The sequence below is a fragment of the Globicephala melas genome, chromosome 9 (genome assembly GCF_963455315.2).
Source record: "Globicephala melas chromosome 9, mGloMel1.2, whole genome shotgun sequence".
In the NCBI taxonomy this organism is placed as follows: Eukaryota; Metazoa; Chordata; class Mammalia; order Artiodactyla; family Delphinidae; genus Globicephala; species Globicephala melas.
In genome coordinates, this window is record NC_083322.1 from 911,111 (window position 1) to 938,001 (window position 26,891).

The 26,891-nt window shown below is 57.4% G+C and overlaps 1 protein-coding gene and 1 pseudogene across 4 annotated transcripts in view; both read left to right on the forward strand.

The window, feature by feature from the left end:
* PTPRN2 (protein tyrosine phosphatase receptor type N2) overlaps window positions 1-26,891 on the forward strand; it is a 689,065-nt gene that overhangs the window by 481,037 nt on the left and 181,137 nt on the right. The window lies entirely within an intron of this gene.
* LOC132597848 (NACHT, LRR and PYD domains-containing protein 2 pseudogene) lies at window positions 11,364-12,226 on the forward strand (annotated as a pseudogene).

A 26,891-nucleotide genomic window follows, 5' to 3' on the forward strand; every position in this document is an offset into this window, starting at 1 on the left:
TCGGAGCAGTGACCATGAAAACACGCACGTTAGCTGTCCACAGGTCAGACCTAACTTTAAAATGGAGCTGATCCTTGCTCCGTGGAACGAGTTACGTCCATTATATTTGTTTGCAAAGAAGATTTTCGTTAAATATTTTCTAATAAAGAATCTCCTTGGAGTCGGAAGCCTTGTGCAGGCAAGCTGTTGAGGTGCTGGTCCTCCCGGGACACGCCGCCCTCCCGGCCTATCCCCAGCCCGGCTGGGGCCCTCTCCCCACTGGGGGGCCTCTGACACCAAACCAGTCGACTGTTTGCTGAGTCACAGCCGCAGGATGACCTTACACGTCCGGACGTGCGAGGCGGCCTGAGAAGCTGGAAGGTAGAATACGGAAGTCTGCAGACCGTGCCGGGCCTTCGGGCGACAGTGGGACGTGAGGTCTTCACAGCCGTGGGAGACGGGGCGGAGCCGAGCCCTGAGCCCAGAGACGCTCCCCCCACCCCACCCCACCCACCCCCACCCCCGGCCCTAAAGCAGCCCCCGCGTGACTCGTGCTCAGATGCGTCGTGAAAGGCCTTTTGGCGGGGGCAGTGGGGACGCTCTCACGGGAGGGGGTGGCGGGCCACCGGGCTGCAGACGTCACCACCTCCTCCTGGGGCCCCTGCCCGGGTGTGCATCACCCCCGCGCCCTGCGCCTCCACAGGGGGAGCCGCGAGGCCCCGGGGGCCCTGGGCGTCTCCAGCCACCACTCTGGACCCGTGGACGCGGCTCCGGCATCACCTCGTCGTGAGGCTGTGGTCCTCCTGTCCTGGCACTTCTGCGGGCACCTTTCTGCCTCTGTGTGACCTCTCTCCGTACTGACTCACGTCGCCACGGGCAACTAGACAGAATGGAAGAAAACCCGGGTCCTGCGCTGGCCTGGGTCTCACCAGTGGTTGCTGGCAGACGAGGCCAGCCCGGGGCGCGTCCAGGCGCGGGACCTTCTCTGATGAGCGGGGGCCGGATCTTGCCCGGTACGAGCCCGCCCGCGGCACCTTTCAGACCCAGCGCCCACCATCGCGGCAGGGGCACCTTGCCCTCGAGCTCAGCCCCCGGCCACGTCTGTCCTTCCCGTCCTGCCTGCACTCGGCCCCATGTGGTCAGCACAGGGCTAACCCAGCAGGGCCGTGTCCGTGTGTCCTCCCCATGGCTCAGGGAAAGGCGGTGCCCGTCCCAGATGAGGACCAGAGCCCTCCGAGCCCAGGGCTGAGCTGTGGCGGGTTTGGACCCAGTCTGCTGAGTCCCAGGCCCGTTGTCAGAGCCCCCTACGTGGCCTCGCTTGTTGGAAGCCACCCGTCTCCCAGCTCCTACGGAAGATGTCCTGGAGAGGCTGCTTGCACGGGCTGAGATTTTCCTGGAAAGAAAATGAAATAAAACAGACGGCCGTGCTGCAGAAGTCCCGGGCGGGATGAGCTGAGCTGAGCCCTCCCGGGAGGCCCCGCAGTTGGTGCCGAGACGGAGGGGGCAACGGCCACATGGGGAAGGTGGGCAACCCCACCACCCAGAGCACACGGACCCCTCCTCCACGCTCCTGGGCACCCCCTGCACCCTGTGGCCGTGATCCTTAACCCCATCTAACCACCGGGTAATGCAGGATCCTCATGGGGCGTGCAGAGAGTCCCGCAGGCCACGAGGACAAGGGAAGTCGCCTGTGGCCCCGCCCCACAGGAAGCGGCTTCACCTTCCTCCTGGGCGTCTCCCTGGGCTTTTTGTGTAAAAGTGGGATCACCAGGTTTTGTGCATTGAGCTGCGGAATTTAACAAACAGCTCACGTTTCCCGTGCTGTGTGTGCACCTGCTCTCGCACCCTCGGAGTTCTCCTCTCTGTTGCATCCAGGCTGCCCCCCTGCACCGGCTGCCCCGGCGGGAACCCCACTCCTGACCAGCCAGAGGAGACAAGGGCCCGTCCCACCTTCTCTGAGGCAACTCGCGGCCCTAAAGTGCGTGCTTACGGGTTTGCTGTCTTGTTGGAGGGATAATACCACGCATGTGAGCAAGGAGCTCAGCGCGTGCCCGGCCGACGGCCGTGCCGGAGTCGCTGCTGTAATCCCTCACCATCTCCTTTCAGGCACCTGTTTTCCTTTTTAAAATCACAGATGCTCGTTAGAGGTGAGGGGCCGGATTCAAATGATAAGCCAGGATGAGGGTGGAAAGCGAACAGGAATTTGTGACTCTGAGCAAAAGATGGAGGGCTGCTGGATGGGGGGCGGGGACAAGTTTTCCCCATCTTGATGCCAGTTTGCACAGTATTGGTTCCAAAGGGAAATCTCAACGCAAAGGGAAGATGACAGTAAACGCCTTGGGTTCCTTTTCCTTGAGCTCAATTGCTATTTCCATGAACCCCTGTCTCTCCCCTGTTGTAGGTCAGACGGATGAAATTACAGGCCTCTTTTACTGGAAGTTAAATGGAACTTGGCTGGATACCTGGCGGTCGTGGGCTGACCGTGGAGGACTGTGGGCATCTCTCATCTCTTCCCGTGCAAGTTTCTCGGCCAAAAGACAGTCCCCCCGGTTTCCTCTGGCAGTTTCTCTCTTTTTACAATTAGGAAAAATTCCGAATCATTCCGATCGGCTGTGCATTAATGCTGTGTGCACAGGCGCGTTGAAAGAGCTCTTGCCCCGTGCGCTCACGAGACCCCTTGGGAGGGGTGTTGCTGTCCCTCCAGGACCCGGGGGAAGGTGCCTCTGGTCTCCCACCTCCTAGAGGAGCACAGCTGGGGGCCGAGGGGCCACCTGGCGTCTGCGGAAGGTGGGCGGGAGTGTCGGCTCACACCCTCCGCCACAGCCCCCAACGTGTCTGCCTCCTGGGCCTGGGCCCCGGGCGGGCGCACGCGAAGCCTCCTGCCCCCCAGCCTGGGAGGCCCTCGGCCGGCCCGCCTGGGCTCTTGAGCGAGACGTGGGCTCGACTCTGACCAGTGCGCTCCGCCCAGGGCGCCTGGCCTCGCCAGCCCAGGGGCCTCGCACGGCCCCTCTGGGTTCCCTCTGACCAGTGCGCTCCACCCAGGGCGCCCGGCCTCGCCAGCCCAGGGGTCTCGCACGGCCCCTCTGGGTTCCCGAGGGCACAGCGGCCACCGGACGCTCCTGTGTGACTTGGTGTCAAAAGTACCCGCCGCTTTGGGCCGGAGAACAGCAGCCCTGGATGCACAGCCCCTGCTGGGCGTGCGTGGTTCTGAGGACGGGGGCCGAGCTCAGCAAGACTTGTATGTCTGCTGGCAAAGGGTATCTTTCCCTTAAAAAGGACGCTGCTCCCCACAAGCTGAGCATGAGGACAGACGGTGCATCAGGGTCCTGGGAGCCGGTTTGGGGAGGGAGGGGCACTGGTCTCCATGGTGACCTGGAACGGCCTCTGCTTCCCCGGCTCTGCATTTGGGCCTGGACAGTAGACGGAGGGTCTGGGGGATGGAGACAGGGCGGGGGGGTCGGGGAAGCAGGAGTGGATTCGGGCAGGTTGAACTTGGTAGGTGGGTCAGCATCCCAGGGGGCCGTGGGGTCCGGAGAGAGACCAGGCCGGGAGGCCCCGGGACAGGCCGACAGGAGGACAGAGCCCCAAGGGGAGGAGCAGGGATTTGAGAACTAAGACCCGGGGTCCCAAGGCCTGGTGATGAGGGCTTGGGGGATGAGGTTTGGGTTTGCTGGGGTGATTTGCTGCCTGGGGGGAAACACTGACCTGATAAGAGCGGTTCTCTGGGTTCCCCAAAGTGCGGTTTAATGATAGATGGAAAGCCCCAGCCGCAAATCCATTCAGCTTCCATTTTCCCGCCATACTGTGGGCTCAGCAGGAGGCTCTCAGGGCAGATCTGAGGGGCTGGGCTGGGCTCGCTCTGCGTGGAGCTGGCGGCGCCCGGGCCCAGAGCAACCGGAAGCAGTTCGAAGCCTCTGCTCCGGCCTTCAGGGCTGGGGACACCCGCACTCCCTGGCCTTCGGAGGTGCTGTCCGACCTCCACAGGCGTTTGTTTCCCACCCCATGGAAGCCCTGAACTGAGAGGTGCCTGGAAGATTTAAACCCCTCTGCACGTGAGGGTGGGAGACAGAGTGAGGCCGCAGGCTCGTCCTCCTGGGGGGCGGTGGGGGGCGTGGGGGCGATGGAATGATGGGGTCGCGGGTGTTTGAAGCATCTCTGAACTTCTGAGAACACCGGAGGGCCTGACTGTCTGCAGAGGACCTCGGCCTCGTCAGGAGGCGGCCCCTCCCGGGTCTCTCCCCTCGGTGTGTAGACACCGTCTCCTCCCCGTGTCCTCACGCGGCCGTCCCCCTGTGCGCATCTGTGTCCTGATCTCCTCTTCTTACAAAGACACTGGTTACACTGGGTCAGGGCCCACCCATGCCCTCATTTTACCTTCCTCACCTCTTTAAAGACCCTCTCCAAGTGCAGTCACCTCCTGAGGTCCTGGGGGGTCAGGGCTCCAGCATGTGAATTTCAGGGACACAGTTCAGCCCATGACACCCTCAAAGCTCCTCACCCATTCTCGGGGCAGGTGGTTTCAGCATGTCGGCAAAGCGCTGGTGAGGGCCGTGCGGTGCCCTCGCTGGACATTCGGAGAGCGGAGGGACTGAAAGTCCATGGTGCCTGACTTTGGGCAAATGTTTTGACCCGTCTGGATGTCGGGGGTGTTTTATCTGTAAAAACCGAGACTCGAGGTACTTAGCAGAATTGACAGGAAGAGAAATTTGCAATTGTGAGCGACTAGAGCCGACGCAGGGCTGCTGTCCCATGGGCGTCAGTCTGTCTATTGTCCCGAGGCCCTGCCTCACCCCCGCCTGCAGGCAGCACACGGGTCCTCTGTCTCGGGTGGGAGAAGAGGGGGCGGCCTCGTTCCCGCAGGTCCTGGAGCCTGGGCGGGACCATGTCAGGAGAGAAGGTGGGACCCAGGCCTCCGGCCAGGCCTGCCTCTCAGCGCACAGATGGGCGTTGGCTCATTAAGTCGGGACCAGCACAGAAACAGGACTTACCTCCTGCAGGTGGAGAGAGTGGGTTTGGAAAGTGAACCTAAGCCACTTGGATCTCCGCTTGGGAAGCTGTCCCTGGAGAAGACCTAGGCCTCACAGCCTGAATCTCAGGGCTTCGGAGCACGTGAAACGCTGGTCTGCACACACAGCTCGTCCAACTCGAGGCCTGTGGGCGTTTACCACGGAGCAGGTGTTTCTGGTGCGTCCCCTACGCAGTGGCCGGCGCCACCGACACTAGGCACTCTGATAGGGCTGGGCTCGGGGGGCAGCCACGGGCCATGTCTCGCCCTTAAGCTCGGAATTCTCAAGACAAGCTCGAGGCACCTGCCCGGGTACGCGATGCCGCGCCAACAGTAACTGGAAGTAACAAACATTTGCTTTTTACTGAGGTATAATTGACGTGGAACGTCATGTCAGTTTCAGGTGTAAATGTAATGGTTCGATATTTGTATACATGAAGCTTTGGGGTAAAGTTAATTTGATACTAAAACATACATAGTTGTATTAGAGGCAGATTGCAAAAGCCACTCCGACTTCTCAGATCAAGGATGGGACTCCAATCCACGTCCCCCGGGGTCCCGAGCCCCGGACAGGCCGCTCTGGTCCACGTAGCAGCCGAGCAGCCCTGGGCCCCGCGGGCGTCAGGCTCCCAAGGGTCTGCCCGCGGGTCCCGTACTGTGGACGGCCGCCCTGGGGCGTCCGGGGGCGTCTGCGCCAGAACCGTCCCGCACCTGGCTGTCGGCAGCCGACCAGGGAACTGTTCAGAGCGTCCCTCTTGGATCTCACTGGTAACAGTGAGGCTGCTAGGCTGCGTCTCAGCAAACGTCACAAGGCGTGAGGCTGAGCCTCGCCACCCCTCCACCGGCAGTGTTTCTCCGCGTCACCCCCGGGGAGCCCTCCCATCACGGGGCTGCAGGAGCGGGAAGGCAGGGTCACGACGTGGCCAGAGTCCCCCTCTGGCCCTGCTGCCCCTCGGGCCCCTCCAGCCCCCCTTGTCCTGCTGCCCCACGAGCTGCTTTCCCAGCGGCCTCCCCAGCCCCACCCCGGGCTCTGCCTCCCACGTGGGGACCGCGAGTTCGCGGTCTGGGGCACGCAAGTCTGAGGTCACGGGGTCGGGGGCCACGCTGCCGAGAGGGTCCAGGGAGCCTCCTTCCTGCCTCGCCCAGCCTCGGGGTGGCCGGCCGGGGGCTGGTGGCCGCCTCCCTCCAGTCTCTGCTCCGGCCTCACGTGGCCTTCTCCCTGTGTGTCCCTCCCCGTAAGGACACCAGCCCTCTTGGATCAGGGCCTGCTGTGATGGCCCCACCCTAACAAACTTCCCCTGCAGAGACCCCCTCTCCACACAAGGTCCTTCACAGGGACCCGGGTTAGGATGCCGGCCTAGGTTCTGGGGGACACGGTGCCACCCACACGGTCCTCTGAAGTCAACCCCCCTCGTCCCACGGGGAGCCGCCCATCTGGACCCGAGTCCGGCCCGCCTGGTTCCCACACTGCTCGCTTAGACACGGCGTCCCACCTGCCCTGAATCATAAAGCACCTGGTCCTCTGCTGCGTCTTCTCTTTAAACTGGCTCAGGTCTGAGAATCTTGGTACTCGTCTTAAGCAGGAGTGTCCATGAAATCGTGTTTCTGATACACTAATATGTTTTCCTCATACATGTTAAAAGAAGCACATATTTGAAAACAATTGTCCACAGTCTACCTAAAACCGACGTTCCATACTTCAGGAAGTACGAGTGGTGGTTAGATGCTGAATGTCTAAAATGTGACCCCTCCTAGGCAAGAGCTGCCCTTCGTCAGAAGCTCGTTCCACAAAGGTGTTTCCAGGGGTGGCCGTTCCGGGCCCAGGATTCGTCCAGTGGGAGGAGACTTGGGGGCCCGTGTACTATTCCAAAGGCCATGAGCTCTGGGACCAAACAGGCCTGGCTCAGACCCCAGCTCTGCCCTCCCTAACTTAGGGGCTTGGGTTAGGGTACGGAACCGCTCTCGGCCTCAGTTTGCTCATCTGAGCTGTGTGTGTGTGTGTGTGTGTGTGTGTGTGTGTGCGCGCGCGTGTGTATAGATGATATACATGCACACCTACACATATACACTTCTACACATACACACATGTATACATATATGCAAGTATACACATGGACACACACCTATACATTTGCACACCTGCGCACACATACATCTTTATACACGCATATACATGCATGTGCATATACATGCGTACACATGTGCAGACGTACATTTGTACACATCTGCATGCGTGCACATATGTACATGTGTGTACACGCACGTTTATCCACGTGTGCATATATACACACACATACATATAAACATACGCCCGTGTGTACACGTTTTTCACGCCTTCTGCTCTCCAGCGTGTGCTCCTCTCCGCGTGGCGAGCCAGGTGGTCCTCCATGGGCCCTGGGACAGCCACAGCGACCGGCACAAACCATGTGGGCTCTGCCATGGCCTGGACTGTGCGCTGAGGCCTTGGCTCCCAGCTGGACGTGACCGCACCATCCGGGAGCCCTGGGGTCCCCAGGGTTCTGGAGCCTATGGTGTCCTCACAGGAGGCAGAACAGGTCAGAACTCGCCAGGCGCATCTGGGCCCTCCTGGCCCTTTTGAACAAAGCCCCGCCCTCCAGGGCCCTCTGTGTGTGGCGCCCACAGTGGGATCACGCTATAGGCCTCTACCCGTCGCCGTTTCCCTCCCGGTTTAATTACTTCTGTTCCACCTTTGCAAAATATGTTTCTTTTACTAAAGTTCCATCGTTGAGCTAATTAATTAAGATTTCTCTCTTAAATATTAGTCATGTTGCGCCCTGCCCCCCTCCCCTGGTGAACGAGGCCAGGAGACCTTCCAGCTGACAATTCTACTGCACCTTAAATGCCAAGCTTTGCACGTCTGATGCACGTTCCGTGCGTCTGATTTTCCTCCCTGCTGCCCATTGAAATTCTTGGCATGTTTTCAAATCTTATTTCTTCTTTTCCCATCTCCCTGAATTTTACACTCGCCTAATTTATAAGAAAAATGTGCTTTGAACTTTTAAGTAGGATGTTGGAGAATAAGCCATCTTTCATCCTTGAGAAGCTGACGTCCTTTTCCTTTTCTTTAAACCTTGAATTGCTGATATTCTGTCTATTTTTTCTTCACTTCTTAACAAAACAAGAAGGTCTTTAAGAGACCTTCTGCGTGTGGGAGGGAAATTAATAATTATTATTAAAGAGGGAGAGCTGATCCTTAATTCTTAATGGAATTTGCATTTTTCTGGAATTCGTGGAAAACGTGTCTGAGCGTATGGGCACGGCTGTCGGCTGCGTCCTGTGGTTTTGCTGTTGTTTTCAAGAGCTGAAGGGACGGGATCTTGGTAGTTAGCGCTTCACATGCCCCCACCACCCTGTGATGATTCGGCCAACAGGACCCTCTGGTCACTCTGACAGCCAGGACAGCGGAAGCCAGGATGAGGACAGAGAGCATGAATCACAATAACAACAGTGGGGAGAAAACAAACCCTCACCTGGATGAGGCCCCGACCTGGGGCTGCAGGTGGGACGGGGGAGGGGGTGACATCAGAGCTCTCAGGAAAAACCACGACTGCAAAGGAGTCAGGTCTTCAAGTTCTGAGCGAATGATGGCTGTTGGTCTCTACCGGCCACCTGGTAGGGTCAGAAGGGCAGGAGGGAGAAGGGTGTGTGTGTGTGTGTGTGTACACACCTACACGTGTCATGATCTCATCATGAGCTGTTTAGTTGGGAACATAAAGTTCCCTCTGGGAGCAATTCCCAACAAGTATCAAGTTGTTTCATGACCTGGGAAGTTCATCTTTTCTGACCTTTGTCGCTGGCCACTACCAAGCTATGGCACTGCAGCCTCTTCTAGTGGGCTGGTGTGTACTTGACGAGGATCTGTGGGCTATTTGGAGACCAAGGGCTTGAGCCTGCTTCTTAGGGAATCCCAGACTGCAATTTCCAAATTTCCCATAATGAGGTCTTTTATTTCAACTTTCGGTAGGTTAAGGATACATCAACATCACCCACTCTTGCACCAATTTATACCAAATGATTTCAACAGCTCCTCTCGAGGGGCTTTTAGAAGATGTTTATTTCACCGTCGAAGGAAAATGTGAGTTGGCAGTGAAGAAATTACACCAAAAGAAACAGTTGGCATGTTGTGCTCTCATGAAAAACCTGCCCAGAATGCAATTAAAGATCCTGCAACAGCTTCTGATCTCAGAATACATTACAAAGCTCTGGTAATTTAAACAGTGTGACACTGGCATAAGAACAGACCCACAGGTCAATGGAACAGAATAGAGAGCCTGGAAATAAACCCACATGTATATGGTTGACTCACATTCTACAAGGGCGCCAATGGGGAAAAGACAGTCTCTTCGATAAATGTTGTTAGGTAAACTGGATATCCACGTGGAAAAGAATGAAACTGGACCCCTATCTTTTACCATACACAAAAATCAACTCAGAATGGGTTGAAGGTTTAAACGTAAGACATAAAACTGTACAACTCCTAGAATAAAACAGAGGAGAGCTGCATGACATTTGGCTTGACAGTGATGTCCTGGATATGACACCAAAAGCTCAACTAACAAAAGCAAAACTAGACAAGTGGGATTACGTCAAACTAAGACGCTTCTGCACAGCAAACAATCAACAGAGTGAAAAGGCAACCTGCTGAATGGGAGAAAATGTTATCATACATCTGATAAGGGGTTAGTATCCAAAATATATAAGGAACTCCTACAACTCAATAGCAAAATAATAATCATAATAATCTGATTTTTAAATGAGCAAAGCACTTGAATAGATACTTCTCCGAAGAAAACATAGAAATGGCCAACAGGTATGTGAAAAGATGCCTAACATTACTAATTATCAGGGAAATGCAAATTAAAACCACAATGAGATACCACCTCGTACCTGTTAGGATGGCTATTATCCAAATGAAAAGAGATAACAAGTGTTGGCGAGAATATGGAGAAATTGGAAGTCTTGTGCACTCTCGGTGGGAATGCAGAATGGTACAAAATATTGCAAAACGTGTATGTTCCTAAAAAAACGAAAAATAGAACTGCCGTAAAATCCAGCAGTTCCACTTAGGCTTGGAATTGGAATCAGGATCTTGAAGAGATATCTGCACCCCCGTGCCCACTGCAGCATTATTCTCAAAAGCTAAAATATAGAAACATCAACAGGTGAACAAATAAAGAGAACGTGGTGTTCCCACGCAGCAGACTGTGATTCAGCCCCCAAAGGAGGCAGCCCTGCAACAGGTGCCAACGTGGCTGGACCTGGAGGGTGTGATGCTGAGGGAAATAAGCCAGCCACAGGACAGATACGCCTGATTGCATTTCTGTGAAGTATCCGAAACAGTCAAACTCACAGAAGCAGAGGGTGGCACGGTGGTGGCCGGGGGCGAGGGGAGGACACGGGAGTTAGTAGTCAGCGGCATAAAGTCTCAATCATGAAGACGGACGAGTTCCAGAGACCTGCTGTGCGACCCTGAACCTGCGGTTAATGGCACTTAACATGTGCTAAGCAGACAGATCCCGGGTTACGTGTCCTCACGGCACATGGGAGAGGCCGCCGGGAGGGGGCGGAGTCGGAGGGGAGCCAGGCGCTGGCTTTGAGGGGGGGCGAGGGAACCCTGAAGGCAGTCCCGGAAGCTGGGAGAGGGAAACCAGCCCCGCAGTTTCTGCAGCAAAGCCATCTGAGACGTCTGGCCTCCAAAACTAGGTGAGAATAACTATACAACAGTGATAAAAGCGTGCAAGTTTCCAGTAAGGCCGGTTTGCTTTGGAGGGAGTCCGTGCACCTTCCGTGCCCTTTACCTGAGCCGCTGGGGCCCTTTCTGTCCCAGGCGACACGGTGACACCCGCCTTGCATGGCGGCGTCAACCGCCACTTCTCCTCCTGTGAACCCTTCTCAAATAGCATTTGGCAATGATAATACCATGTCCATCAAGTGTCCCCAGAGTCAATAATCGTTTGTGCGCCTTTAAAGCATGCACTCCTCCCTTCTTCCAAGAGAACGTTGGCTTTCGAGCAGGCTGAAAACCTGTGTTCCTTACGACACCCTGTCACCCCCAGATTTCTCAGCCCAGTGGGGCAGAAATGGCGATTTGCGCTGTTTGCATGTGGAGTTTGACATTTAAAAAAATCTATGCGGCTCCTCCCCCAGGGCAGCCTGGCATCTCTCTCCAGAGGATTAATGAGTCACTCCCACGACGCGTTCACGACAGAAAGAGCCCAGTGAATGAATCGCCATGGTCCTCTCTGGAAAGGAGGAAACAGTGCTCACTAAGCGGTGGTGTTTATTCTGATTCACTGTCGTCGCTCCGGATGATGGAGAAGCTGGGAGACTGATGTGGGAGGGGCACCCGGCGGAATCGATGACACTTGAGTATCTGAGGTTGGGATCTTGTTCTGACACCACTCAGCAGTGGGCTGATTTCTCCTCGGCCCTCGGCCCTGGAAATCAACCAGTCCCTGAAATGCCTGGATCTCACAGCCAGTGAGTTTCCGGATGAGGGGGTCAAGTTGCTGTGTTCACTTGCTGTGTTGCTGAGACGCCCAGTGTGTTTCCTGCAGAAATTGTCATTGGAAAACTGTCACCTTACAGAAGCCTGTTGTGAGGAGCTGTCTTCTGCTTTGATTGTCAACTAGAGGCTGACCCACCTGTGCTTGGCCAAAAACAACCTTGGCGTTGGCGGGGTGAAAATTCTGTGTGAGGGGGCGTTTTGTACCCCGAATGTCAACTACAGACCTTGGTGTTGTGTCACTGCAACATAAACAGACATGGCTGCAAATACATCTCAAAGCTTCTCCAGGGAGACTCCAGCCTAACAAACTCGGACCTGGGTTTCAACCCCACAGCCACTGGATTGTGTTTTCTCTCTGAAGCTTTGAAGAAACCAGATTGTAGCCTGAAGTTCGTAGGGCTCTGGGGCTGCTCCATCACCCCTTTCAGTTGCCAGGATCTCGCCTCTGCTCTTATTAGCAAGCAGAGCCCGGAAGCTCTGGACCTGGGCCAGGACATCTTGGGGCAGAGTGGAGTAGTGGTGCTCCTGGAGGCTTTAACACAGAAGAATGGCCCCCTAAAGACACTCGGGTTGAAGATAGACACGTCTACCATGGAAATCCGGAAGCTGTTGAAGGATGTGAAGGAAAGCAATCCACAGGTGACGACTGAATGCAGTAATGCCAGAACAGCCAGGTCCTCGGGTGGTGACGCCCTTTCCTGAACACCCCGAGATAACTCTCTCGCATGTCCCCAGAGGGGGCCATCTGATATCTCTAAGACATCTCGTGAATGAAGACCGGGACATCAAATGTTAATTACTGGTTCAAAATGCAGAATTGAGCACTGGTTTTTCTCTCTCTGGTTTCTGGGAAATTCCGCACAAGTCACATACCCACTTGATGTTAAAATGCTCTCTCTCACAAGGATAAAAAAAAAAAAAGCAAAGTGCTCTGAAAAAACAAAACAAAACTGAACTTTGTTCACTTTCCGGTTTGGAGTCACTTCTACCTGCACCGCATAATCACATGAGACGCACAGATCGCACTGTAACACCACCGTGAGGGTAAAATGTGAATTGGATGTTCATATTTTAAAGGTTTTTTTAAGTCCTCTCTTTAACAAAGTATTGATTAAATTTAAAACGAACCAGGGAAAGCAGGGAACGCAGCCTGTTTCGCAGAGCGTCTACACCGGGCAACCCCGCAGGGACAGCGCTGCCGGATGCCAGATGCCTTCGGGGTGGGGGGGGGGCAGGTGGCGACACATCAGGTGAGCCTACCTGGCCATGTAACTCACATTCTAAACGAGCAGACGGGTGAGGTTATTTCAGATAACGAGCTATTCAAAGAAAACAGAACAGTGATGAGACAGAGGCTGCCTGCAGCGGGAGCCCCCGACCAGGTGACGAGAAGCAGCAGCCCGGCCCCCAGAGAAGAGCAAGGATGGGCAGCACCGAGACCACGGCGGGTCTGACCGGGCACAGCTGGGACCGGAAGGCAGGCGGTCCGCGGGAGGCGGCTGCAGGCCACCAGGCTTGCCCAGCACCAAGGGCTTCGGGTTCTGTCCCAACAGGTTGAGAGCCAGGAGGTGGTCAGTTAGCAGAGGGACATGTTTAAATGATGACTTCGAAAGATCAGTGGGCTTCCACCGTAGGGACGGAGTGTAGGGAGGACACAGCAGGTGCACGTTGGATGGGGCCGAGCGACTGCCCAGCAGAGAACGGAGGACCCCGAGACCGGGCTGCCCTCCCCTCGGCTCTGATGAGGCTGCAGCCAGTCGTCCCCCTCCCGCCACGGGCTCCACGCTCCTGACCAGGGAAGGGCAGACCCAAGTGCCCCCCGAGCCCGTCCCGTCGGGCAGCCAGGAGCCCTCGCGACTCTGAGTCAGGCCTCGAGCGGGACCCCAGGCCTTTCCCGTCCTCCTCACACATCCAACCCCGTGGGCCTCCTGGGAGTCTCACACGCGTGTGTCAGCCCAAGTGCAGCCATGCCAGGCGGCCTGGGGTTCAGAAGCTCGGTCAGGTGGACAGGTGGGTCTCGTCCTCAGCGGGGGCCAGCAGGCGGGGCTGCGGCCACTGCCAGCCTCTCGGCCAGTGAAGGGAGGGCGTCCTCGCGTGGTGACACAGCACAGGCGGGAGAGCTTCTCCCGGAGCCCGTCCAGCCGCTCCCTGGAGCAGCCGTCACATCTTCACCTGTTCATCCTCCAACCTCGGTCTCCCCTGCAATAAATGGGAACGACGGTGACCATCTCAGAGGCTGGCGGTATAATTTACAGGCGTTCACACGTGGCCGTGTGGAGCCCGAGCTCTGGCAGCCCCTGCAGCCCCCTGACTGGGCCGGTCACCTGTGAGAACACCAAGTAGAGAAGAGCCTGTCGTACTTTACAGCCTCAGGGTTTTTCACATCAACAGGCCCAGAGCTGCCGGTTCCTGAACCTTTGGGTTTCCCTTGTAGAAGCAGCAGCCTTGTCTGCGGCAGAGGGTTAAATGCCTTCGTTATCTATACGCGATATATAGGTCGTGTGTATACACACGACCACACGTAAGGTAGACAGCTAGTGGGAAGCAGCCACGTAGCACAGGGAGATCAGCTCGGTGTTTTGTGACCACCTAGAGGGGTGGGACAGGGAGGGTGGGAGGGACACGCAAGAGGGAGGGGGTATGGGGACATACGTATATGTATGACTGATTCACTTTGTTACAAAGCAGAAACTAACACACCATTGTAAAGCAATTATACTCCAATAAAGATGTTAAAAGACAAAAAAAGCCTTAGTTGATGTTCTACTGGGGGTCCAAATGCCCCAAAGCAAGGCTGTCGTCCTCGTAGACCTCGTAGACCGGGTGAGCCATCAGCAGATCGGAAAATGACGTGCTTGGCGTGTCTGTCGCCGTCAGGAAGGTTCGGTGGGAAAGAAAAAAGCCATGAATGCCTCACCAGTGCTTGTGGAGAGAAGATAACCTGAGACTGCTGTTCGGTCCCGGGTCTGAGGAGGAGGTTTACGGAATTCAGAGGGAGAACCCATGGGACTTGGCGTTCCCCGTAACTTGGGTGAGACCTTCTTTCCCAGCTGGAACGTGTGCTCACTGGTTCCCACGCTGTGCTGGCCACTTGTCTGCAGCAGGGACGGGGGCTGGGGGACTGGGGGCTGCATGCACTTCGGCCCCCAGCTGACCCGCCCTCGGTCACCCTGCGGACTGCAGGTGGCACCAGCCCTTCCGGTGCCCGTGCCGTGTCACCCGCCGTCACTATGCTTCGTTAGACGAAACAGGATTTCTCAGGAGGTCAGAGAGGCTGTCCGCTTGGTTCCCCGAGTGCTGTGTTCCCGTCTCCCTGTGTCAGGGGTGTGAGGGCAGCAGCCACGACCCTGCTGGGAGCCTCTTGCCCTTTGTCCTTTGCCCTGGGTGGTGCCTCGGCCCGGAAGCCTCGCCCAGCAGGTCTCACTTACACCAGTGGGCTTCCCGAGGCCTCTGGGGGCTCACCCTGGTGAGTGGGCGAGGGCTGGCAGTCCTAGCCCTGGACCGGTCACCACCAGGAAGGTGTTGCCTGTGCGGGACCGAGCATCCCCCGAGGGGTCCCCAGATGCTCACCTTCTGGGACTCAGCCCCAACTCTTAAGGCTCGGGGGCCGGTGGAGCTGGGCAGCGTCTGCGAGGCCAGCAGGGAGCTTGGCACCCGGGCCGCCAGGCGGCGTGTGTGCTGGCCAGCCTTGGCAGGAGGTCCTGGAGGAGAGCGTGGCAGCGGCAGGACAGGGCAGCTCCTTCTCATCCTAAGGAAGGACGTCGATCGGTCTCAAATGACTTGTTCTGAGGAAGACCAGCGTCACTGCCGGCGGCAAAGCCTGGGCTGTGCGGAGTGAGTGTGACTTACTGGTTGATTGAGTGGCCGTGAGTCTGTACGTGTCCCTAGGTCTGCAGTGGGCCTCTTGTAGACACAGCATACGTACGGGTCTTGTTCTCATGTCCATTCAGCCAGTCTGTGTCTTTTGGTTGGAGCATTTAATCCATTTACATTTAAGGGAATCATCGATACGTATGTATGTTCCTATTGCCATTTTCTTAATCATTTTGGGTTGTTTTTGTAGGTCTTTTTTCTTCCCTTCCTCTTTTGTTCGCTTCTCTCGTGTTTCTTGCCTAGAGAAGTTACTTTAGCGTTTGTCGCAAAGCTGGTTTGCTGCTGCTGAATTCTCTTAGCTTTCGCTTGTCTGTAAAGCTTTTGATTTCGTCAGATCTGAATGAGAGCTGGACAGAGTATTGTTCGTTGTAGGGAGTGGCTCTGAGTCTTAATCTGGGGGGAAGGAGAGCCGTAGGTCCCTTTGATGAAAGCTATGGTCTCTCGTAGGAAAATGCACAAGCAAAACTCTGCGTACAGTCTTAGGAGTTACAGGAATCCCTGAAGTTCACCCGTGAGTCTTCTGGGGAGTCGTGACACCCTCCTGTCCCCCAGATGAAGCCCCTCGGGCCCAGAGTGGGATGGGGGTGTACTTCCCGTGGTTCTGAGCTCACCGCACAGAGTGAGAGGGCCGCACTGCCCCCGGCCCCCCCGGCCCCCTGCGGTGGGGACTCAGAACGCAGCACAGGGATCACAGGCCTGCCTGGTGCTCCCCGGGGGCTGAGGCCACCGGGCTCTGCCTGCCACTCGGGCGCTTGTGCACCGGCCGTCTCAGGGAGGGGCTGGGGGGAGGGGGCACACCTGCGGGCGGGGGACGCCCGGGTGGGTGGCTGAGTACCTGCTGAGAACCCAGGGGAGCCGGCTGTGCGTCAGCGCAGACCCGGGAACCCGTCCTCCTGTCCGGTCACCCGTGGCACCCGAGAGGCACCCAGTCCCCCTGGAAAGAGCTCTCCCAGGGCTCTGCGGACGCCCTCCAGAGCCTCTGCTTCCCACTGCAGCTGTGCTCCCGGCCCCCGCTTCCTGTGCCCCGTGTTGGGAGCCGGGCGGTGGGCCCCTCGCACCACCCAGCAGGGGTCTGCACGTGGGCCGGCCCCTCCCACGAGGCCGAGGGGCTGGGGCAGCAGGTGGGACACGGAGGAGCTGGGCAGCTGTCGTCACGTGAACCACCGCACCGCACCAGCGGGAACACCCCTCCCCCAAGGGACGCCGCCACACTTCTTTTGGAAACTCCTGCCACCTGGGCCCCTGTGCTGGGGATGCGGGAGGAGTGGCCTGTGGTCCACCGAGAGCAGCTGGGGAGGAAGTGAGAGGGGAACGCTGCTTCCAAGCTCGGCTCCGGTGCGGCTACCTGGGAAGTTTAGACAGAGCCCAGCCCCTCCCTGGCTCTGGGGTCCAGGCGGCCAGGTGTGGCCAGGTGTGTCTCACCACCTCAGTCACGGACACACTGGTGTCTCGGGCCTGGAAACCTTTCTAGGGAGACGGTGGGGCTGAGCCTTTGCAGGACGACAGGCAGGGTTGTCAAGTGCTTTGTGATTCTGCTTGTGTTATTTCAGAGAGGTTTCGCCTGGGAAGGGTGCCTGAGGAGAAAGGCGACGCCGCCCTGCTGGCGAGGGCGCCCCGCAGCCCACAGCAGACCCCTTCCTCTTTCGGGCGTTTTTCATGCTCCTTGGGCTACCTTGGAGTAAATAACATGATAAAAAAATACACAAAATGCGCCAGGCGCCGATTCCTTTCCTGGTTTTCCTGTGTGTTCACATCAGCAGTGAAGAAGTGAAATCCCAACACGTGAGCGGAGCAGACACGGAGCTGAGTGACAGTCCTGAGGTTAGCTGCCCCGTCACTCACGGGGCCGGGAGGGGCTCCTATCATCACACTCACCCCAAAGCAGCGCGGCTTCAAAGAATACAAACGACACGACGGCTTCTCGGGGGAGACAGCTCACCGCCGCCGGAGGCGTGTAATCCGTGCCCCTGGTGCCCCAGCGCCCACAGGCAGCTCGAGCAGCTGGCTCTGGGGGGTGTGGCAGGGACCCCGGGGTGGAGCTGGGGCAGGAGGGGAGGGGGCTCTAGAGCAGGGAGGTGCGAACTCCCTTGGTCATGGGACCCGGGGCCAGGAAGCCCAGAGTAGCCCCGAGACGCTGCCCGACAGCGCCCTCCCCGCAGACTGTGCCGCAGACACCTGCCGGCCCCGAAGATGTGGGAGCTGCGTGTGAGGCCCCTCCTCTGCCTGGCTCTGTCCCGCTAGTTGTGGGCGCCACGGGCCTGGAGGATGTCGGGGCACCCGGGGCGGCTCAGAAACTGCCAGAGCCTTGACCTTGGGCCTGGTTGCCAGGCAGCAAGGCGGTGGCCGTGGAGCCAGGAGAGGCAGATGAGCGTCCCCACCTCCAGTGGGAGGGGCCCCGCTTCCGCCCCGGCTGGAAGGAGGGGGAGGAGGGGGTGGACCCCCCGCACGCACCGTGGCCCGGGCTGCACAGGGGTGCCCTTTCTCCTCCACGCCGTGCCGCCAGATAGGTTCCGTCAGGCACAGGTGAGGACGCCGAGGCCCCGAGAGATTGGGTGCATTTCTGAGGATTGAGCGGCTGGAAGCGCTGACGCAGGGCTGGAGCCCAGGCCTGTCCGCCTCCGACATCGACCCGCGGCCTCCAAGGGGCCTTCGGAGACCAAGCCGTTCCCAAGCACTGCCCTCCACCACCAGCCCGGGTGGACGCGGGAAGGGGCCACATTCATCTCTCTGCGCCCCTCGCGATGCTCCTGGCCCACGGTGGGCGGTCTTAAAGGCTCTAGAATAAACGACAAGCAAATTCACAGAGAGAAAGAAAGAGAAAGAAACAAGCCAACAGAGGCCAAGCAGCCCGGCGCGGGGCGGGGGATGAGGACAGCGTCTGTGGTCACGTGCGTTCTCAGACACCCTGGTGGGTTCAGGCTGGGCATCCGCGCAAAGGCCACCTTGCGGGGGAGGCGAGTGCGTGGCCTCCGCGGGACGGTGGGAGGCCTGCCGGCCAAGACGCGGCCATGGACGTGCTCCTGGGCTCAGACGCCAGTGCCCAGCGACCCCGCAGTGACGGTGTGTCCTCGAGGCTGGGGCTGCTGACAGCACGTGCGACCCCACGAAAGCCACGGCTCGGTCTCTGAGCAGGACAGCGGTCTCTTGCTTCTCCTAGCTCAGGGGGGCTTGATGGAATCTCACGCGGATCCAACTACGCGTGCCCCTCCCATCACCTCCCCAAGAGAAACCGAAACGGACGTGTCACATGTAGGACCCTCGGAGCCCTGCCTGCCCCGAATTTCTGTGATGCTGGGATTTTCATACGCGTGAACGGCTCAAGGGTGAAATTCTACCCGCAGAAACACACGTACCTGCAGCGCTAGCACAAAAGGGGAGCCCGGGGAGCCCCCAAATGGAAACACCACCACCGTCATCTCTGAGCTGGAGACTGAGGTCTGCAGTCTCACATAAAGTACCAGTTAAACTTCTCCAGAAAACCTTGCAGTTTTTATTAATATATGACATTCACTTTCAGTAAACACAGTGCTTGGCTGTGCAAATGTAACTGCAGACGTGCAGCTGGGCGCTGTCCCCAAGGCCCCAGAGAGCAGCTCACAGGCACACCCCACCTCCACCCAGCACGGCACAAAGGGCTTCCATTAATTTGAAACAAAACTCACCCTACAAGATATATAGAAAATTCATCTCATTTATTTAAGCTCATCACTGTTGATTAATCCCAAACCGAAGTCCCTGGCTCTGCTTTAGAAAGAAGTGATGGGTTTTAAAACTGCATCAGTGGCCGCGTGAGCATGACAGAGAAATTGATCCTCTGTGGTTAAAACGGAGTGTTCATTGATTTCTTGTGTTAAATCACCAGCAATGCTTTAAAACGTAAAGCCCACGGGTAAGAAGCGCCCCAGCTCCTGCGGTCATTGAAAAGCACAGGCTCCTGCCCCGCTGCTCTCCCGTGGGAAGTCACGCCTCCCAGGGCCCCACATCCGGATGCGGGAGCAGAGGGGGCTCCGGCAGGCTTGGCAGGCCGAGGGGCAGCTTCATTCAGTCACTTCAGGGCTGCTCTGTGAGCACCTGGCATTCCCCAGGTCCTCCTGGTGGGCTTGGGGGAGCACAGGGATCTCACAGCCGCCCTGGCTGCTCGGGGAGCCGTGCCCTGGCCGGACCCCTTCTCCAGCCCCCAGGATCCCCCGCTGTGCTGAAGTTCAGACCTGGCCTGGCACGGGCACGTGGTCTGTTCCTGGTTCACACGCAGCCCCCTCTCCTCTCCCCCCACAGACAGCCCAGGAGAGGGAGCGCCTCTGTAGGGGGAGGTTAAGGCCCTGGCCAGGGGCTGGCCTGGGATGGCGACTCAGTCCCGCCCTACCCTGCGGTACCTCTGAGCCTCTCCATCGGTGCGTGGGCTCCGCTCTGAGCCTCAGGAAAGCAGAGAATGTGGGCCGAGCTCGGCTGCCTGCCCGGGGGCGGGTGGGAGGTGAGGCCACGGTGCAGAGCCGGTAGCCTGCAGGAGCCCCGGACGGGGAGGGCACCCGGGGCGGGGGGGGGGTGCCCTCACCCACTTTGACTGTGGGACGTGGAACAAGGGAAGTGTGGGCAGGCGGGCAGCAGGTGAGGGCACGCTTGGGTGTGGGGCCTGTTTCAAAGGTCGGGTCTCCGAGAAAGGTGATCTGCAACAGAAAGCTCCTAGAATAATAATCTGGGTTTCCAGCAAAACCAAGAATTGTTGAAGTTCTGAGCAAGGTTACAGCTAATACTCTTTTCGTTGCCAAATTCACTTAAAAGCCAAGAAGGTCTTGGTGGAAGGGCTGTTTATCTGAAAATAAAGAAAGCCCGAGGGGTGGCTCTAGCTCTTCTTGTCCCCGTGAGCTGGGCTCAGGGTGAAACTCAGGTTTGGAGGGAGCAGGAGAAAGCGTTCGCGGAATCTCGGCCCCTGAGCCCAGCAGGCAGACGCCTGGGACCCGAGGGAGGGGCCGCCTGCCCCGCGCCCAGCCCGACGCGCCCTTGGGGCCAGCGCCCCCCGGGCTACGGCGTCCACGCGCGTCCTGGCCTTGAAGCCACACTCAGTGCCACCTCCGCTGTTCCGCGAAGGCAGGCAGTGTCTCTGCACACACGGCCGCCTCCCCAGGGCGGGACCTGCATCCACACCGCTCACACCACTCGTTTACCTGAGCCAGCCGAGCACTTGTCCTTTCCGGCTTCTCTGTGGCTCAAAAACTATCAAAAACAAACAGAAGGAGAAGATGAGCCTTTCACCCTCCCTCATGGTCAGACTCCACGGAGCGCGTGAGGCTCTGAGGGTCCCACCCCGTGACCCCTGCCCACTGCAGCCCCCAGAAGCATACACTGGGATGTGTGTCTGGGTTCCCTCCATGCATACAGTGCTCAGATACATGGGTTTGGGTCACTGTTTCTTGTTAGATTTTGTTGTTTTGTTTTCAGAAGTGAGATTGGGCGTTGGCTATTGTTCCACGATTCGCTTAAAGACTTACCAACAAGCAGTCACGTATGGGTCTTTCCCATGAGGACCTAGAGACACATCTCCTTTTTAAGAACGAAACGTTGAAATACCCTCAGTGATGGCTCGTTTCCTATTTGTTTATTTGCCGTTGCAGGCAATGCTGGAGTTGCTCTTCTTGTACAAATATAGGCATTTGTGCTATAAGTTTTGTAAATTAGATTACAAGAAATGGGATTTTTTTGCTCATAGAGTATGTGCATTTTTATTGCCAAATTACCCTCCAAAAGGGCTTTACCAATTTATACACATAATAGAAGTATACGGGGAAAAAAGATATTATCAAGCTTCTTAACTTTTGCCAGTGCGGTGGGCAAAATATTGTTTAGTGTTTATTTTGTAATTATTACAAAGTTCAGCATCGTTTCACGCACTAATTTCCCCTTCATGTCTTCTACCATTTACTCGATCATAATCGATGCTCATTTTTCTTTTATTGTTTTCTTTGCTGATTTGTAGAAGCCATTTGCACGTTGGAAAGAGTACTCTTTTAAGACTTACGGATTTGTAAGCATAGCTTAGGTTTTGTGACAGTCTAGCCCCAAGGTAGGCATTTTACTCTTCTTTTTAAATGCTTTGTAGTTCACTGTTTTTTACATTTGGATTTTGAGCCATCTAATTTTTTCACGGGGAATGTGATAGGAATCTCACTTTATTTTCTTACAAAAGGATACTTCGTTTTCCCAATTGTGTTTATTGGATCATTCCTTCATTACCCATGGGTGTGAAATGCCACCGTTATCACTAAACTCCCTGGTGTGATCAGCTCTGTTTCTGGACAATCTATTTATTCCACCGATGCAGATGCTGGTTCTCGCGCCGGCATGATGCCACCTCGGTATTTGACGATGTGTTTTAATATCTGCAGAGCGAGTTGTTCATTCTTCCCCTCAATTTCTTGCCTGTTCCTACATATTTATTCTTCTAAGACCTGAACCCCAAGGATCTCTCAGAACCAGCTTATCGAGACTCCCCGGATCAGGATTCTCATCACGAACGTATTAAATTATATGTTCTCTGTAATGAGTGGCTTTTCACCACTGAGTCCTCCAGTCCAGCAGTGTAATTAATTTTTCCATTTTTGAAGGATTCGCTTCAAGTGTTTCAGCAAAGCTTTGTGTTTTCTTCGTAGACAGCCCACCTTGCCTGGGTTTCTCTGGTTGCTGTTGCTGCGGGTGGGATTTTTCCCCAGTTCAGTTTCTTCCTGACCAGAGAGGCAAAGGGACACCCTTGACCGGATGTCGCCTCGTCCACTGGTCACGCTGATTCCCGTCAGCACCAGCGTGTCTGGTGGGGCCTCTGGGGCTCTCCGGATGCCCAGTTGTATCTCCCCAAATAGTCACTTCGTAGTTTTCAGTGTTCATGTGCGCGTCACCATACGGCAATGGCTTGAACCTGTGAGTGGCACGTGCAGTGCCCACTTGTGACGCCCAGTCGTGGCCCCCGAGGCCCCACAGCCCCGCGCCGGCTTCCCGGTTACACCCCGAGTCGCGGGAGGAAGGGACTGCTTCCCCGCGCCTCCACCCCAACTCTGTGTGGTGCCGTCTGGTTCTAAGCGCCTGAGAGCAGTGACAGCCGGGTGATTTCTGAGGGTCACAGGTAAGATTACAGCTGCCGGAAAGCCTGGAAAGTGCGCGGAGCCCTGGACCCTCGAGGCCGCCCGTGGAGCGCGGCGGTGTGGCTGAACCCAGACTCTGTAGGCACCCATGTCGGGAGCTCAGCCTGTTCCGGCGGCCGTGGGGCCAGCGTGGCAGACGTCCAGGGTGGACTGCGGGCGAGGCGGCGGGAGAGGACGAGGGGCCGGACTTGAGGGCCCTCAGGGGGCCCAGCAGGACTCAGAGGGGGTCAGAGTGTGGGGTGAAGACAAGGCAGGACGGGAGGACAGGGGGCCCTGAGGGAGGGGCTGGCGGGGGGCTGACGGGGCTGATGTGCCCGCTGTGGACCAGGTCCAGCTGGTTGTCCACATGGGGCTCAGGTCATCTGCCCGTAGAGCCGGGGGAGGTTGGTGGAAGGTGGGTGACAGGCCGGGGAGCGTCAGAAAGGAAGGAGGTAGGGAAGGACCTCCAGGAGGTGGCGGGAGGCGAGGTCAGGCTCTGCTCAGAGCAGCCCAGGGCGGTGACCCAGACGCGCAGCCTGCATTCAGGGACATGGGACCAGGGACACGGGGACACAGGCCGCAGCACTCGGGCCATTGAGTCCTTTGAACCTTGGTCCCCGCCGACCCGACCCTCTGGTCACCATGGCTTTGGTTTCGATCTGATCCCAGAGGGTTTGGGTCCTGAATTCTGCCACCAGGTGCCGGCTGTCCTGAGGGTAGAAGGCAACCCAAATGCTAAAATCCCCTCGTCCAGCCTCCTCGGGCCAAGGAGGGGCCTGGGAAACACCCTCCATCTCAGTGCCGTCCGGGGAGCGGTCAGCCCCCCTGCATCCCGTTGGTGGCCGTGCACTTGCTCCTCAGAAGCACTTTCATGGCTCCCCTCCCAGGAGAGGGGCCACATCTGAAGGCTGTGGAGAACTAGGCCTGGCGGTCGTTTCTGTTGTTGTAAAGGGGTCATTCAGAGGTAATAAAATTAGTCCCAGGACCATCTGACTTTGTGATGTCACCAAAGAGGGTCAGTTAGCCAGAGAATGGTGATTTTCCCCCCACCAAATGTAAGCGTTACTTAGAAGAAGATGCTGCCCTAGAATTTCTGTCACACTTTCCAGGTTTAACAATTTTCCTAAATCCCACAATTTTCACACATGTGTTAGCTCCTGCCGCGACTCCTTTGGGTAAGAAAGCTGGGGAAACAGAGGCAGGAACAAAGCAGGCCTCGTGTGGGACCGGATGAGGTTGTCTGTGCGTCTGTGGAAGAAGGAAGAGGGTTCTTCTCTCTTGAGTGAGGGCAGGTGCCACAGCAGCCCCTGTGTGACCGTGTGCTGACAGGTGACGGGGCCAGTGAGGCTGCGTCCCCACCCTCCACCTGGAGGGGCCTGTGTCCCACCAGCCGGGCTTCCCATGGTTGAAACTGCACTAGGGCGTCTTCCCTGCACGTGGCTACTTAGGGTTCCGCAGGCGGGACCTTCAGAGCTTTGGCAACTGCAGTGCCGGGCCCGTGCTGGGCTCCTTTCTGAAGCAGAGCCTGCTCTGGAGGGCAGAGTGGATGGTACCTTCATCCAGCCCGGCTGCTGGCAGGTTAGTGCTGTTCCTCCTGCCGCTCCTGCCTTTCTCCTCCTGCCGGAACTGGGTTTGAGTTTGGAGACTGAGGTGGGACAGAGAGGAAGGGGGTCCAGGGCACCCAGGACGGGATCTGTTGCTGGGACCACCAGAGGGACCTGGGCGCCGTCCTGAGCCCGGTGCCAGGACGGGGGTGGGGGCTGCCCGCCAGGACCTCTGGACCCCGGCGCAGCTCCCTCAGCTGCTGGCCATGTGACACTGGAGAAATAAGGTCACCACGGGGTGTGTTGTCCCTCTGCTGTGCGTCCAGCACCTCCTGTGGGTCAAGCATGATGGAACCAGTCAGGCCAGGGTTCCAGGTGCAAGGAGTCCGCAGATAATTTAAAAATGGATAGATTAGGAAAGAGCTCCTTGACAATTCAGTCAGATTTCTGAGTGATCAGATACCTGAATCCAGAGGAAACAGCTAAAATGTCGAGACGTGGAGCAGGCGGGGCGTCAGAGGCAGCTGCTGTCACAGCCTCTCTGACCTTGGACTCTGTGCGTCAAGTCACTTTAACAGCAATGCGGCCAAGTACTCCCGTGCTCCGGGCTGTGCCCCTGGGGCCCCCGTACCCGCCCCCAAGGGCAGGTGCGCGCCAGTGCCTCACCTGGTCTTGGCCATCAGGCCCTGGGGGCTTGGTCGTGGCCTCACGGGCTCGAGCCAGGCCTGGGGGAGGTGGGTGGGCACTAGGGGCCCCACCCTCACTGGTCACTAGAATGGGGTGCAGCCCTCCCCCGATGCCAGAACCCCACATGCCCTGCGCCCACTGCCAGCTCCAGGGGAAGGAAGACGCCTGATTTCTTCTCTGAGAGACTCACCAATCCCTCCTTCTCTTCCTCAGAAGGTGAAGGTTACTGGGCTCTTGGACCCTTTGTCCATCTTCTGGTTGCAGTGTTTTGCTCCAGGAAAAGCAGACCATCACGTGGGGATCGCCAGTGTCCCCAGATCACTCCTACCCTACTTGAGTTTCCTTATTAAAGTTATATTTTCCTATTAAAAAAGAAACCCCAGTGGGCACCCGAGCCATGCAGCTCTCGGGCTCAGGCCACTCTGTCCGTGCCCCCTGGGAAGCCGACCTCACGCACGGCCAGCAACAGGACACCAGGACCATGGCGGCAACAAGGCTGGACTCCTCACCACCACGGAGGAGCTGACACTCAGCCTCTCCCCCAGAAGGGCTCCCACGCTGACGGAGGATGTGCCCCAGGCAGGGGTGGGAGGGCCAGTCCTGCAGCTCAAGCCCCATTGGGCTGCACCCCGCAGGCCTGCGGGCCCTGCCGTCACCTCGAGACCCAAGGCAGAGCCCGGGGGCAGCGGCAGGGAAAACAGTGGTTTGTTGGATGGGGGATCTTACGCGTTAGAGGCAAAGGGTTCCGGAATAACACCCCCCGCCACCGTGGACAGCAGGCAGGACAGGGCAGCAATCTCAGCTACTCGGGAGAAGGAGGCCGCTTACAGGGGAGCTGATGTCCGTTACCAGGGAAACCAGCAGCTGGGTAGGTCCCTCCCCGCCCTCAGGTTAACCATCACCGCGAGGGCAGATGTTTCCCTTTAATAAACTAGCAGGTGGGGCTGTTCTGGCCTGAGGATCAGAACAGTCGCTGGGCGGGGGGCCAGGAGCCGGCCAGGCACGGTCACAAGTGGGGCGTCGGTGAGGCGGGGACGTACAGAGAATGAGAGAGCAGCCGTTCCGCGTGGCCCGACCACACGCCTGCCCTCCCGGCCGCTCCAGGAGATGCGCCTCTCCTCGGCTTCATTTCCTACTTGGACAGAAACAGGGCAGTGCCTCAGGGGCCTGGAGCCAAGACAAGATGTGAACAGACTCCAAAGGCTGTGGTCCGAAAGCAGAATCCTACGGCGTCTTCCAAGAATCACTCAGGAGAGCTGGTCCAGGTCGGCCGTCGGACGAGAAGCCAAGGTCTGAACCGAGGTTGCACGTGACAGCATGAGCCGCGATCCGTGAGGTTGTTCAGCTCATCCCAGAACCTTACTTTTTTCTTTTTTTTTCTTTTATTTTTTTGCGGTACGCGGGCCTCTCACTGTTGTGGCCTCTCCCGCTGCGGAGCACAGGCTCCGGACGCGCAGGCTCAGCGGCCATGGCTCACGGGCCCAGCCGCTCCGTGGCATGTGGGATCTTCCCGGACCGGGGCACAAACCCGTGTCCCCTGCATCGGCAGGCGGCCTCCCAACCACTGCGCCACCAGGGAAGCCCCCGGAACCTTACTTTTGACGGCGACTTTTCAGCTTCAGTGTGGATCTGGTGGACACCATAAGCTCTGAATTAGCGGAGTTCCTATTAATAAGATTATTTTACACCCAATTAAATAAACACGGTGTGGTACTCAGAGTCGTAACACCAGCTCAGATACGCGTGATGACCCCTTCTTGTCGAGGGTGCCGGGAGGGTTTCATGTGTCCTTTTGGAAGTTCCCACCGTAACGCATCCTAGTAACATAATCCCGTAAATCACAGCAAAGCGAGAGCTCCGGCGGCCCCATCCCAGGCGAACAGCACGGGGTGCACTGGGGTCCCTTAGCGAAGGAGCCAGGTTATTCCACCACCCGACACCTCTTCTCTTTAAGGAAAGGAAACGAAGCTTTCATCGCCCGCTTTCCTGACGCCTCTCTCTGCACGTGACATTTGTGCGCCAGAAGGAAGTGCTGGACATGGATGAGAATTTGTGCGATCGTCATTTTCCGAATCCCTTCTTTGAGGGCGGACGCTGGTTTCCCTCTTTGAGGGACAGCTGGGACCAGTGGGGACCTTGCACACGTATGAGTCTGTAGCTGGTCT